The sequence below is a fragment of the Leptinotarsa decemlineata genome, unplaced genomic scaffold, assembly GCF_025532065.1.
Source record: "Leptinotarsa decemlineata unplaced genomic scaffold, Ldec_3_MD MMD2_tig00000882_RagTag_RagTag, whole genome shotgun sequence".
In the NCBI taxonomy this organism is placed as follows: Eukaryota; Metazoa; Arthropoda; class Insecta; order Coleoptera; family Chrysomelidae; genus Leptinotarsa; species Leptinotarsa decemlineata.
The window spans coordinates 19,315,706-19,329,397 of NW_027412556.1; the positions used below are offsets into that span (position 1 = coordinate 19,315,706).

A 13,692-nucleotide genomic window follows, 5' to 3' on the forward strand; every position below is an offset into this window, starting at 1 on the left:
GAACACACTTGCAGATCGGTTTCGGGCTGTTTGGCCACTCATCAGTGCAAGGTAGTGTATATCATCAACATAAAGTCGATGATTTTCGATAATTGAAAATCGAATTCCGTCAGAGTATCATTCCTCGAACTAAGCTGAAGCTTACAACAAACAATAGGTTTGTCGTCGCCCCATCTGCCTGTGAACGAGGTAACCAACTGCATATCCGAAATTTGCCCAATTCCTCGTATATGGAAAAAAAACTTTCACATATAGTCAGTGGGCATACTTGAAGACTGGCTATAAATCAAATTATCTAAGAACAATTCGTTCAGGCCAGTCTCATCTCCCTACACAGTAGGTTATTGGACTGACACCTATCAGAAAAGAACTACTTCCCTGGCTAATACCGAATCGAACACATTTTCCCAACAGCATTGATATGACGCTCCAGTATTTTATGTTATAAACAAATACGGCTTCAATGTTATTATTATAGCACACATATTTTGATTCACAAAATAAATATGGCTAGGGGAATGGATTTCAGATGGAAATTATCATTTTGTAAATTAATACCAAATAGCTCAGTAGTGTCAAGTGAGTAGTACGACATGATGATCACGGGTTTCACGAGTTCAAATCCCAGCACAATGTTTTCTTTTTGCTGACAGTATAAGTACCAAAATTGGGTGTTTGGACAATCATGAGTTTTCATTTGCCAAAACAAAGAAATTTTTTGTACTAGCGAAATAACTAAATATTAGCACATAAGTCAATCGTTGTCAACTTTAGGAAGAAAGGTGATTTGAGCTTTGTTGTTGAGAATATTTTTACGAATTGAAATGCATGATAAAATATATGGTGCTTTATTTACAAAAATATCTTTTTATGAAATATTTTGGGAACGCGACTGTCAATTTTCTAATACTATCAGCATCAAAAGTGCCATTATAAATGCTACTAGTTTGTCGATTTACCCGAATTCGTAGCATCAATAATAATGGAGTTGACAAAGGTGCCGACTCAATTTGAAACACCCTGTATACAAAGATGTGTAGTTCATGCAAAAGGGTAACTTTCAGTCACAAACTGGAAAAAAGCCCTCTCGAAACAATTACTTTCATATTAACATTTACGAACAGCGGAGGGTAGGGTGATCGCAAAATATTTTCACATGCTGAGGAGGTCGCGACATGATTAAAAAACATTGTTCTGAATAATTCAGAAAAATTTGAGAAAAATAACACCAACCATAGTTCAATTCATGCAACTTTTCAACAACTACTGCAACAATTCGAAGACTGTATCCAAATATACACCGACGCATCCAAATCAGAAGAAGGAGTGGGGGCAGCATTCACCAGTACTGCCTCCAATCACTCCTTCAAACTACCAGCAGAAAGCACTGCATTCTCAGGAGGGCCGACCAGCTGGCAAAGAATGCTATTACTAACCCACTCACAGATATTGAAAAAAGAATTGCCCACCCTGACCTGAAACCCTTTCACAAACAAATCCTTACTAACGTGTGGCAACAGCAATGGAATGGCTCCAACTCTAAGTTATCAACTATCAAACCATTGGTCTTACCCTGGAAATCACTTCCAAAAACGATAAAATTGCAAGTTATCCTATCACGTCTTCGACTAGGGCATACTCGCTTCACTCATGAATACATCCTCAACGGTAATAACCCTCCTACATGTGAAGTTTGTGACTGTGCCATAAGTGTTAAACATATTTTATCTGAGTGCGCATCTTACTCCAACGAGAGAGTCGAGTACGACATCCCCCCTTCAATTGAAGCAGTGTTAGGACAAAATTGTAACTATGAAAAACTAATTGCCTTTCTAAGACGTATAAAGCTGCTGCACCGTATATGAAAATTTATTGTAAGAAATCAATGTACTATGGAATTTGAATTGTCGCTAATAACCCTCGAGGTTGGTGCGACATTAAATAAATGTAATTTAAAAAAAAAAGTACAGAAATCGCATTTACAAAATGCCAAAATTAGGTACTTTTTAGGTGCTTTTTAGGTACCGAAGTCAAAAAATCAGGTGCTATGAACTTACACCGCAACTCAATACTCAAAGTTGCGTTGCTAGCATTATGTAATGCTAGCAACGCAATGATAATAATAATGAAATGATGAATATTAAGGAAACGATATTAGGTGCTAATTAAGTGAGGATCGTAAAATTTTCTAATTAATAAACAAAAGCTTCCAATTCCGCTAAACAACAGGTCTAAGAATCAGGTCTTTCGAAAACAAGGACGAATGTTCAATCAGGTATAAACTAAGCGTGGTAATAAAGTGCTAATCAGGTGCTTGCAAGATACCTGATTTGAGAAAAAAAATTAACAATATGCAATGAAGTCTTGAGATGCTCGTATACTAATACATAGACAATCAAGAAGCCCCATAGGAATAATGGAATCCAGATTTACTATAAATATCTAATGATAATTAGCACTTTATTCTCATACCATTATGTATTGAGAAACGTACTATAAAAACTCAGTACATCAGTCATTGTGGTTTTCAGGTCCATGAGCCCCATAGGCATTATAGAATCTAGGTTTACTATGAATATCTAGTGAGCACCTAATTAACCCTTCATTCTCTTGCCCTCATTTATTGAGGAACGTTCTATAGGAACTCAATACATCAGTCATGGTGATTTTCAGGTCCATGGGCCTCATAGGCATTATAGAATCTAGGTTTACTATGAATATCTAGTGAGCACCTAATTAGCACTTTATTCTCTTGCCCTCATTCATTGAGGAACGTTCTATAGGAACTCAGTACATTAGTCATGATGGTTTTCAGGTCCATGAGCCCCATAGGCATTATATAATCTAGGTTTACTATGAATATCTAGTGAGCACTTAATTTAGCACTTTATTTTGATTGTCTATGTATGATTTTACGAAAATTTCAAGACTTTATTGTATATTGTTAATTTTTTCTCAAATCAGGTATCCCGAATTTTTTTTCCGCTTATTCACGGTCGTTTTCATCTTAATTTCTTGCAAGCACCCATTAGCACGTTATTACCACGCTTAGTTTATACCTGATTGAGCATTCGTCCTCGTTTTCGAAAGACCTGATTCTTAGATCTGTTGTTTAGCGAAATTGGAAGCCTTTGTTAAATAATTGGAAAATTTCACGATCCTCACCGTTTAACACTCAATTAGCACCTAATAGTGTTTCCTTAATATTCACCATAATATTCATCATTATTTCATTACTATTCTCATTGCGTTGCTGATTTTTGACTTCGGTACCTAAAAAGCACCTAGAAAGACCAGTGTGAAGGTGGCCATGCGTTTTCATCCATGTGTTTGGTGAAAGAGAGGCGAGCGCGCTATTCCGCCATAGGTCGTTTCACCGCAATTATTCACATGGCTAGCCATGGAAATTTTTACATTGATAGACTCATTGCTGGAAACGAACTGATGTGATTGGAAATGATTCAAATGATGATGAAAATCATTTTTTTATGAAATGAACCGCATTTTATTGAAATTGTACAAACAACTGATAATAATAGAAGCAGAAAAATAATTCCAAATAGAAATTCGTTGCTAGGAATATTTTTTCTGTCAATTAATTGAATACACCCCCAACTACCCTTAATTCAATTTTCATTAAAAAAAATCATAAGTCCTTGCAAAAACACATTGCTGAGAGTATTTTTTCATAAAACCATCGAATTTGGCATGCTTATTGACCCCAGAGGGGTCACTGATTTTGTCTCACGAAAATACACCCCCTTCTACCCTTAATTCAATTTTAATTAAAAAAATCATAACTCCTTGCAGAAACACATTGCTGGGAATATTTTTTCATGAAACCATCGAATTTGGCATGCTTATTAACCCCAGAGGGGTCACTGATTTTGTCTCACGAAAATACACCCCCTTCTACCCTTAATTCAATTTTCATTAGAAAAAATCATAACTCCTTGCTGAAACACATTGCTGGGAATTTTTTTTCATGAAACCATCGAATTTGGCATGCTTATCAACCCCAGGAGGGTCGCTGATTTTGTCTCACGAAAACACACCCCCTTCTACCCTCAATTCAATTTTCATTAGAAAAAATCATAACTCCTTGCAGAAACACATTGCTGGGAATATTTTTTCATGAAACCATCGAATTTGGCATGCTCATTAAGCCCAGATGGGTCACTGATTTTGTCTCACGAAAATACACCCCCTTCTACCCTCAATTCAATTTTAATTAAAAAAAAATCATAACCCCTTGCAGAAACACATTGCTGGGAATATTTTCTCATGAAATCATCGAATTCAGCGAGCTTGTTAAACCCAGAAGGGTCGCTGATTTAGTCTCGCGAATGAACACCCCCGACTACCCTTAATTCAATTTTTATTAATAAAAAAGCATAAGTCCTTGCAAAAACACATTGCTGGGAGTAATTTTTCATGAAACCATCGAATTTTGCAAGCTTGTTAACCCCAGAAGGGTCGCTGATTTAGTCTCGCGAAAGAACACCCCCGACTACCATTAATTCAATTTTCATTAATAAAAAAGCATAAGTCCTTGCAAAAACACATTGCTGAGAGTATTTTTTCATAAAAACATCGAATTTGGCATGCTTATTGACTCCAGAGGGGTCACTGATTTTGTCTCATGAAAATACACCCCCTTCTACCCTTAATTCAATTTTCATTAGAAAAAATCATAACTCCTTGCAGAAACACATTGCTGGAAATATTTTTTCATGAAACCATCGAATTTGGCATGCTCATTAACCCCAGAGGGGTCACTGATTTTGTCTCACGAAAATACACCCCCTTCTACCCTTAATTCAATTTTCATTAGAAAAAATCATAACTCCTTGCAGAAACACATTGCTGGAATGATCTCCAAGAAAGTTAACTCAAACACCTTCTATCTACAAGTTGAAGAGCATAGTGGTTTCGAAATAGATGATTTTTTTCTACGTGAGAATACTACGACTAAAACTTAGATCAATGGATTTGTTTTTCGAAACTTATTCAACACTATCATTGGAAACCCATTGTGAATGCTGCGAATAATATGATTCTGGAAAAAATTAATAATCTGCTTCAGTTATTGACAGAAAGTTACGGTTATGAATGAACTTTCAATGTGTTTTCGCGAAGAGTTATAATTTTTTTTATGAAAATTGAATTAAGGGTGGAAGGGCCTTCTGGGGTTAATAAGCATGCCAAATTAGATGGTTTCATGGAAAAATTTTCCCAGCAATGTATTTCTGCAAGGAGTTATGATTTTTTTTAATGAAAATTGAATTAAGGGTAGAAAGGGGTGTATTTTTGTGAGACAAAATCAGTGACCCCTCTGGGGTTAATAAGCATGCCAAATTCGATGGTTTCATGAAAAAATATTCCCAGAAATGTGTTTCTGCAAGGAGTTATGAATTTTTCTAATGAAAATTTAATCAAGGGTAGAAGGGGGTGTATTTTCGTGAGACAAAATCAATGACCCCTCTGGGGTTAATAAGCATGCCAAATTCGATGGTTTCATGAAAAAATACTCCCAGCAATGTGTTTTCGCAAGGACTTATGCTTTTTTATTAATGAAAATTGAATGAAGGGTAGTCGGGGGTGTTCTTTCGCGAGACTAAATCAGCGACCCTTCTGGGGTTAACAAGCTTGCAAAATTCGATGGTTTCATGAAAAAATATTCCCAGCAATGTGTTTCTGCAAGGAGTTATGAATTTTTCTAATGAAAATTGAATTAAGGGTAGAAGGGGGTGTATTTTCGAGAGACAAAATCAGTGACCCTTCTGGGGTTGATGAGCATGCCAAATTCGATGGTTTCATGAAAAAATACTCCCAGCAATGTGTTTTCGCAAGGACTTATGCTTTTTTATTAATGAAAATTGAATGAAGGGTAGTCGGGGGTGTTCTTTCGCGAGACTAAATCAGCGACCCTTCTGGGGTTAACAAGCTTGCAAAATTCGATGGTTTCATGAAAAAATATTCCCAGCAATGTGTTTCTGCAAGGAGTTATGAATTTTTCTAATGAAAATTGAATTAAGGGTAGAAGGGGGTGTATTTTCGAGAGACAAAATCAGTGACCCTTCTGGGGTTGATAAGCATGCCAAATTCGATGGTTTCATGAGAAAATATTCCCAGCAATGTCTTTCTGCAAGGAGTTATAATTTTTTCTAATGAAAATTGAATTAAGTGTAGAAGGGGGTGTATTTTCGTGAGACAAAATCAGTGACCCCTCTGGGGTTAATGAGCATGCCAAATTCGATGGTTTCATGAGATAATATTCCCAGCAATGTGTTTCTGCAAGGAGTTATAATTTTTTCTAATGAAAATTGAATTAAGGGTAGAAGGGGATGTATTTTCGAGAGACAAAATCAGTGACCCCTCTGGGGTTGATGAGCATGCCAAATTCGATGGTTTCATGAGATAATATTCCCAGCAATGTGTTTCTGCAAGGAGTTATAATTTTTTCTAATGAAAATTGAATTAAGGGTAGAAGGGGGTGTATTTTCGTGAGACAAAATCAGTGACCCCTCTGGGGTTAATAAGCATGCCAAATTCGATGGTTTCATGAAAAAATATTCCCAGAAATGTGTTTCTGCAAGGAGTTATGAATTTTTCTAATGAAAATTGAATCAAGGGTATAAGGGGGTGTATTTTCGTGAGACAAAATCAATGACCCCTCTGGGGTTAATAAGCATGCCAAATTCGATGGTTTCATGAAAAAATACTCCCAGCAATGTGTTTTCGCAAGGACTTATGCTTTTTTATTAATGAAAATTGAATGAAGGGTAGTCGGGGGTGTTCTTTCGCGAGACTAAATCAGCGACCCTCCTGGGGTTAACAAGCTTGCAAAATTCGATGGTTTCATGAAAAAATATTTCCAGCAATGTGTTTCTGCAAGGAGTTATGAATTTTTCTAATGAAAATTGAATTAAGGGTAGAAGGGGGTGTATTTTCGAGAGACAAAATCAGTGACCCTTCTGGGGTTAACAAGCTTGCAAAATTCGATAGTTTCATGAAAAAATACTCCCAGCAATGTGTATTTGCAAGGACTTATGATTTTTTTTAATGAAATGTGAATTAAGGGTAGTTGGGGGTGTTCTTTCGTGAGACTAAATCAGCGACCCTTCTGGGGTTAATAAGCATGCCAAATTCGATGGTTTCATGAAAAAATATTCCCAGCAATGTGTTTCTGCAAGGAGTTATGATTTTTTCTAATGAAAATTGAATTGAGGGTAGAAGGGGGTGTATTTTCGTGAGACAAAATCAGCGACCCTTCTGGGGTTGATAAGCATGCCAAATTCGATGGTTTCATGAAAAAAAATTCCCAGCAATGTGTTTCAGCAAGGAGTTATGATTTTTTCTAATGAAAATTGAATTAAGGGTAGAAGGGGGTGTATTTTCGTGAGACAAAATCAGTGACCCCTCTGGGGTTAATAAGCATGCCAAATTCGATGGTTTCATGAAAAAATATTCCCAGCAATGTGTTTCTGCAAGGAGTTATGATTTTTTCAATTTAAATTGAATTAATGGTAGAAGGGGGTGTATTTTCGTGAGACAAAATCAGTGACTCCTCTGGGGTCAATAATTATGCCAAATTCGATGGTTTTATGAAAAAATACTCTCAGCAATGTGTTTTTGCAAGGAGTTATGATTTTTTCTAATGAAAATTGAATTGAGGGTAGAAGGGGGTGTATTTTCGTGAGACAAAATCAGCGACCCTTCTGGGGTTGATAAGCATGCCAAATTCGATGGTTTCATGAAAAAAAATTCCCAGCAATGTGTTTCAGCAAGGAGTTATGATTTTTTCTAATGAAAATTGAATTAAGGGTAGAAGGGGGTGTATTTTCGTGAGACAAAATCAGTGACCCCTCTGGGGTTAATAAGCATGCCAAATTCGATGGTTTCATGAAAAAATATTCCCAGCAATGTGTTTCTGCAAGGAGTTATGATTTTTTCAATTTAAATTGAATTAATGGTAGAAGGGGGTGTATTTTCGTGAGACAAAATCAGTGACTCCTCTGGGGTCAATAATTATGCCAAATTCGATGGTTTTATGAAAAAATACTCTCAGCAATGTGTTTTTGCAAGGACTTATGATTTTTTTTAATGAAAATTGAAATAAGGGTAGTTGGGGGTGTATTCAATTAATTGACAGAAAAAATATTCCTAGCAACGAATTTCTATTTGGAATTATTTTTCTGCTTCTATTATTATCAGTTGTTTGTACAATTTCAATAAAATGCGGTTCATTTCATAAAAAAAGGATTTTCATCATCATTTGAATCATTTCCAATCACATCAGTTCGTTTCCAGCAATGAGTCTATCAATGTAAAAATTTCCATGGCTAGCCATGTGAATAATTGCGGTGAAACGACCTATGGCGGAATAGCGCGCTCGCCTCTCTTTCACCAAACACATGGATGAAAACGCATGGCCACCTTCACACTGGTCCTAGAAAGTACCTAATTGTGGCATTTTCTGAATGCGATATCCGTACTTTGCGTCGCAGGCGTAACAGAGCTTGTTTTTTCCACCTGTCTTCGTAAATTATGCCGTCTAGATTGACTTATACTAGAAAAATATCACAGAAATGAAAATCAGTAAGCAGGAAGAACTCTCAACTGTTTTGTAGCATTGTGATTTCATGTTTCAACGACGTCGAAAATTTTTATTTTGCTAATCAAATTCCATACACTCTCTTCATCCTTAATTTTCCTGTCATCATTTCACCATATTTTATTTTCAAGCACAAAGATGGGAGAACATAAATGAGGGTATAGACTCCTCTTTCTGTTTATTCATTCTTCTTCGTGAATATAATTATTTCATTACTCCCAACTGGTCTTTCGAAAGTTGAGCTCGATAACAAAAATACGAAAACGATATATGTCATCCATTTTCAGCTCTTCCTGTTACTAATTACAGTTATAACGTTGGCGTCTTAGTCTGCACTATGATTCATAACCCCTAAAATAATTTATTGGAGATGTTGACAATTATTTGCAAACAACCATTTGTTTGTAATGGAAGTAATGGCAGTAGTATTTGCTTTTACTTGTCACATTCATGAAAAAAATGCGTCATTCTCTTTAAAAATCTGTTTCACTTAGACTCGCTCATCTAAATATTAGAAAGAATACTTAATACTTTAAGAAACCCTGTCGATATAAATGAATAAATATAGTTTAAAAAACTAAAAAGCACGCTTTTAAAGAACATCAAACTAAAAAGTTAAAAATATTTTTCTTAAATAAGCCTAAAACAATAACGAACGAAATATACTAGTATTATTGTGAAAAAAGGGAGGGGCGCTTGATTTTCCACAATAATTTTTTCGTTCGTTATTGTTTTAAGCTTATTTGAAAAAAACAATATTTTCAACTTTATAGTTCGATGTTCTTTAAGAGCGTGTTTTTTAGTTTTTTAAACTATATTCATTTTTCATTTCATAGTTTCGTATGCTATAAAAGCGTGTTTTTTAGTCTTTTTAAACTATATTTATTTCACCTAAACTATGGGATCAATCAGTCGTATATTGTTCAGAAAAATAACCATTGATATTTTTTGATTCCGGAGAGGGAACCTGAAAATCAGCTACCAAATACGGCAGCAGGCGCGCATGTTAATAAAAAAATACTATTTTCAAATGAAGAAATACATTTGAAGTGAGTTCGAATTATATCAAGGAGGTTACATACAGCGCCATCTGCCCGCGAATAGATCAAGCAATAACGTCGATATATCAAGGCAGTTGCGTAAAGCGCCATCTGTCCGCGAATACATCAAGCAATGATGTCGATATATCAAGGAGGTAACATACAGCGCCATCTGCCCGCGAATAGATCAAGCAATACTGTCGATAATTCTGTCAAATACAGGTCCCGATATGAAATGAAATAGAGAGTTTTAAACAAACATGCATACATACAGGTGAAGCTAATATGAAGCGTGTAAAAAAAGACTGAAAATCCATCACAAAAATCAATATCTTGTCAAAAGCAAGTTCCTGTCAAATGTTATTATGAGTTTGTTGAAAAAACATGCTATACTCCAAAACGTAACAGATAAGAAGACGATTAAAAAGGAAACAGGTAACTGTTATCAGGAACAATACAATGGTCGAAGAAAATTTACGAGAACTCTCACCCTTCTTGAGTTATACGGAGAAAACCAAAAATGCTGTTTTTCGTTTTTTTCGAATGGAACTGTTATTTCGATGAATATTAAAAAATGGAAAAAAAACGTTATTGTATTCGAAGTGTACTATGACGATGTAATAATGAATATTTGATAAAACGTTTCGTGTCAAAATGACAATCAACAACTTTTTTTTTAATACGGGCCTGTCTTTTTTATTACTGTTACCGATGAGTATTTTTATAACGTTTCATTTCAAATGAATATCATCATCAGTAACAACAATTTTGAATTACGGTCCTGTCGTTATTTCTTTTGTGAATTGTTTGGATTTTTTCAAAATATAATTTAGACAACCCAATAAATTCGACAGGTAGGTACCCTAACTCTATGAACATTCGTACTTTTTTTATTTCTCCCTGATTAATTATAATTCATTACATTTTTATAATTCTCAACTTACATTTAAGTCCGTTGGGCTGTTTAGTCTCAACGGACTGACACTCTTATATTAACGTACAGCCGAACCAATAATTTTGAAATATGCAGGTATGTTCTTTGTATAGCGTAAATGAGCAGGAAATCAGGAATTTTCACCCGAAGGGAAGAACAGGAGTTCAAAGATTGTATTGAAATTAGACATTTTTCAAGTTGAAAACCTGAAGGTTTGGGTTGATAAAAAAATATTGCAACTATTTGCTTCAAATTATTTGTCATGAAACTCAATGTGAGAAACCAAATTCTACGCAGGCAGATCGTATTTTCACAAAACCAGTCATTCAATGTCTGAATTATAGATAGAAAATTAGGAAGCATAGGCCTCAATGCGGTGCTCACCCAAATTACGTGATTTGATTCTTATCGATTTTTATCTTAATCATTCATTCTATACTTTGAAGAATACGGATTTTATTATTGAGAAAAAGATATGAATGAAAGTGATTTAACAAGGATTGTTTCATTCACTAATGGATATCAATGGGAATATAACGCAGAACAATCGACACCCAGCGCACATATATGTTTTTCAGAGTCTGAAAAATAACATCTTTCATAGTATCACCATCTTCATTATGGAAAAAAAACCGCCTTGAGTGTATATTTACTACATTATATATCGATAATAACATAAATGTATTGAAAACTTAATCTATCGAGTTCAGATTACTGAATTTCTTATAACTATAGATGCATTGAACACAAGCTTATTCAACGAAGATAAACAATTGATAGCATATGAATAAATATGCCTGCCGAAAAACTCCTTTTGTTCTATCATGAATAGGTGCATACTTCCACTGGTTAATTCTCAAAGTGGCTTCCTTACTACGGTTTTGGGATGAATAACCTCTTCTACCTGCTCCGCCGCTGCCCTGTCGACCCCCACGATCCGATCGAGTTCCACGCCTCCCTCTATCTGCTCCTGACCTCCAGGACAGGTAGTATTCATTTCGAAGTGGAGACAGGTATACACAAATTCTTCTGACCTCTACTCATTACCATTTCCAGGTTTATGAAATTGGACCATTCTAGAGCTATCTTATCCCCTTGATTGATATTTTTGGAATCGTATCCATTCTGTTCAGAGTATATGTTTATATCGAAAACGAACAGTTTTTTCAATCATTAGAACTTCAATAGGTCCGTCGAGAATATTATTGACATGAGTTCCAGTTTAACATTATTCAGTATATTTCTACATGAGAATTCATACAACAACAGTTTTCCAATCACTAGAACTTCAACAGGTCCGTCGAGGTTATTATTGACATGGCGCCAGTTTAACATTATTCAGTATATTTCTACATGGGAATACATACAACAATAAATAGTGATTTACGTAACTAGTAGACAGTGTATTTTTGTAGTGCATATTTACCATATCATATATCGATGATAACAAAAGTATTGAAAACTTATTCTATCGAGTTCAGATAACTGAATTTTTTATAACTATAGATGCATTGAACATAAGCTTATTCAACGAAGATAAACAATTGATAGCATATGAATAATTATGCCTGCCGAAAAACTTTTTTTGTTCCATCATAAATAGTTGCATACTTCCACTGGTTAATTCTCAAAGTGGCTTCCTTATCACGGTTTTGGGATAAATAACCTCTTCTGCCTGCTCCGCCGCTGCCCTGTCGACCCCCACGATTCGATCGAGTTCCACGCCCCCCTCTATCTGCTCCAATATATTGACACAATTCCGTCGTGGCCTCCTTGACGACAATACAGCTTTCCTTTATGAAATGGTATGGCATCTTCGTCAGATCATGAACAACATGCGAGTATTGAAATTTGATGAACCCGTAACCTTTCTTCAGTTTCGTTGTCTCGTCGATAGGCAAAAAAAATTCTTCAACCATTTCAAATTGGGCAAAATATGACACGATATCTCTGTTGGTGAGATCTTCCGACAATCCTCCGACAAATATAGTTCTTTGAAAACGTGTCTTTCTCTGAGTATTTACTTGTAAACACTCGATTTCACTCAAAATGTCAAATGGATTCCGTTTTTCATACTGGAAAGTTTTCCTCTTCACGGCACCAAACAATGACTTTGGTATGTGCTTTTGAGAGCAAAGTCGGTTCTGAGCACTTTCCATCGTAACTATGAACTTTTATCTCTGCGCTGATGAACACAAATATGATTATGATTCAATGCGGTTCAGCTTGTATTTATTCGTGCTGAAAGACTACCTGACCTCCAGGACAGGTAGTATTCATTTCGAAGTGGGGACAGGTATACACAAATTCTTCTGACCTCTACTCGAGGTTACCATTTCCAGGTTTATGAAATTGAACCATACTAGAGCTATTTTATACCCTGGATTGATATTTTTGGAATCGTTTTAATGAAATATTTTGTGCAGAGTATATGTTTATATCGAAAACGAACAGTTTTTTCAATCACTAGAACTTCAATAGGTCCGTCGAGGTTATTATTGACATGGTGCCAGTTCAACATCATTCAGTATATTTCTACATGGGAATTCATACAACAATAAATAGTGATTTACGTAACTAGTAGACAGTGTATTTTTGTAGTGCATATTCAGCATATTATATATCGATAATAACATAAATATATTGAAAACTCATTCTATCGAGTTCAGATAACTGAATTTTTTATAACTATAGATGCATTGAACACAAGCTTATTCAATGAAGATAAACAATTGATAGCATATGAATAATTATGCCTGCCGAAAAACTCCTTTTGTTCCATCATAAATAGTTGCATACTTCCACTGGTTAATTCTCAAAGTGGCTTCCTTATTACGGTTTTGGGATAAATAACCTCTTCTGCCTGCTCCGCCGCTGCCCTGTCGACCCCCACGATTCGATCGAGTTCCACGCCCCCCTCTATCTGCTCCAATATATTGACACAATTCCGTCGTGGCCTCCTTGACGACAATACTGCTTTTCTTTATGAAATGGTACGGCATCTTCGTCAGATCATGAACAACATGCGAGTATTGAAATTTGATGAACCCGTAACCTTTCTTCAGTTTCGTTGTCTCGTCGATAGGCAAGAAAAATTCTTC

General features: G+C 35.5%; 1 protein-coding gene across 2 annotated transcripts in view; it reads right to left on the bottom strand.

Moving 5' to 3' along the window:
• Octalpha2R (alpha2-adrenergic-like octopamine receptor) overlaps positions 1-13,692 on the bottom strand; it is a 562,038-nt gene that overhangs the window by 230,179 nt on the left and 318,167 nt on the right. The window lies entirely within an intron of this gene.